The following is a 2,123-nucleotide window of genomic DNA, read 5'->3' as shown; positions in this document are numbered from 1 at the left end:
TTGGAAGAGGGGTGGAGCTTTCTTTTCATCTGATGCAAAGGATTGTGGCATTGCCAAGGCTGCAGTTTAAAGACAAAACCAGGAATTATTATTATGTAGAGAGTTACCACTCTTGCCTCTTTTGCAGCTCCTTCTATAGTTAGATATCTTGGGAATATGTTGTTAATGGGTAACTCAGGATCAAACAGGTTTTTATTTTCTGTTCTTATGTTCTCAGACTCTGCCAGAGAAGTGTGATGCTGAATATAATTAAAAAGAAACCTTTGCAGCGGACTAATTAAAATTGTAAAAATACTTGTAAAAATCTGTGGATTAAATATTGGCATTTCCTTTCTTAGTTTATTAATAGAAGTAAATAAATGAAGGCATCTTTTTCAAATGCAAAAAGTCAATTAGAAAAAAAGCCAAGAAAAATTAGACCTTGTATTTTCAGACATTAGCATTTGGTCCATTTTCACAATAGTTGCTAGAAGTTAATCACTTCCCACCTGTCAATGAATCCCCAGTGACTATTTTTATTATTCATTAAATAGTTACTGATGAGTGCAAGAGCTGAATGCTTTCCTTCTATTGAAAGTATGTGGGAATATTTTTCTGTTTTCTTTCGGTCATGCCAGGGTTTTGCTGGTGTGCATGCCAAATCAGTTCACTCCACACAGAGCAGCCAGTAAGCTTGCTTGCTTCAGTAAATCAACACTTTATGCCTGGATTCCCCTCTTGAAATGGGAAGAGCTTCTCAGTGAAGGTGAATTGTTTTCCCCAAAATAAAAGCCCTGCTCTGCAGCTAATCACACAAATGTGATCAGGTTGCAGATCATCCAGCCAGAAGCTGGTTTCAGATCAAGGCTACATGACTATCCCTAGACTGTCACAGCTCATCTGCTTACAGCTCTGCAATTATCCAGACTCATAGACAGAGCAATCCAACCTCCCAGTCTCTTATCAGGGTTGTCTCACAGGTGGTTTGGCAGCACTTGCACAACGTCAGTGCTACCAGGGCACACACCACCATCACTCCTTCCTCTGTTGCTCTTCTAATCAGGAGATGCCTTGAGCCGGGTTTGGGCCCTTCCAGCAACACCCTGAATTCCACACCTGGCACCTGCAGCCAGCCGCTTCACACATGGCGTTACTCATTCTTGGTGAGCTTTTTTATCAGCAGGAAAATCCGACAAAAAATGTTCTTCCCATTAAAGGGCAATATCTTCAAATAGTTTAAATAGTTACTTACATTAATGTAATTTTAAAAAATTGAAAATTGAATGTAAATGAATTTAATCATTCAGATTCTCTGGAATGAGTTGCCCAGAGAAGCTGTGGATGCCCCATCTCTGCAAGTCTTCATGTCCAGGTTGGATGGGGCTTGGAGAAACCTGATCAAGTGGAAGGTGTCCCAGCCCATGGCAGGAAAGTTGGAACTGGCTAATCTTCAAGGCCTTTTCCAACCCAAACCATTGATTCTATGATTCCATGCAGTACACATGTAATGCCTGGTACTTTACTCTCTATTTAGAGCAGATAGACTACACTAAAGATACATTCTGGAGTAAATATACCCTAAGTATACCTATTTCTTTTAAGAGAGTGTTTCAATTACAATCAGTATGAGGGTGTAAATTGGATCCATTCTTGTTCCAAAAGGTGGGTGTAGGAATTGCTGCAAGGTGGTCCAGGTGTGTTGTCCATGTACACAGACAGCTGGATGAAGAGGATCACCCATCCAGAGGGGACATGGACAATGTGTGCTCCAGGCACTCAGCCTGGGTGCTCTAACAGTGCCCCTTTCCCTCTCTGGTGGCCACATGAGGAATGGGGCTCCTCACTGAGCTCCACTGGGTCACATGGAAGTTAGAGCCTTGAAATAGTTTTAAGGTAAATGTGTGTGAGTGTGTGTACACGAACCAGAGCCACCTACCCTGATGGCAACAGAGGAAAGCAAGATTTGCACCCTTGTGTGCCTCGGATCTCCCATCAGCACGGACACCCCAGACAAGTTGTGTACCCCTTGCTCATGGGTGCCACAGAAGGCAGATTTTGCTGTTTCCTGAACTGCTGCTGCCCCACTGCAAGATTACCTCTGCTGTCATCAGCAAAAGTAGCACTATCTGCTTGTAACTTGGGAG

This window comes from Corvus kubaryi, unplaced genomic scaffold, assembly GCF_017639235.1.
Source record: "Corvus kubaryi isolate FWS band 111438036 unplaced genomic scaffold, C.kubaryi_AGA036_p1.0 68, whole genome shotgun sequence".
Taxonomy (NCBI): domain Eukaryota; kingdom Metazoa; phylum Chordata; class Aves; order Passeriformes; family Corvidae; genus Corvus; species Corvus kubaryi.
Note: the sequence above shows the minus strand (reverse complement) of the source record.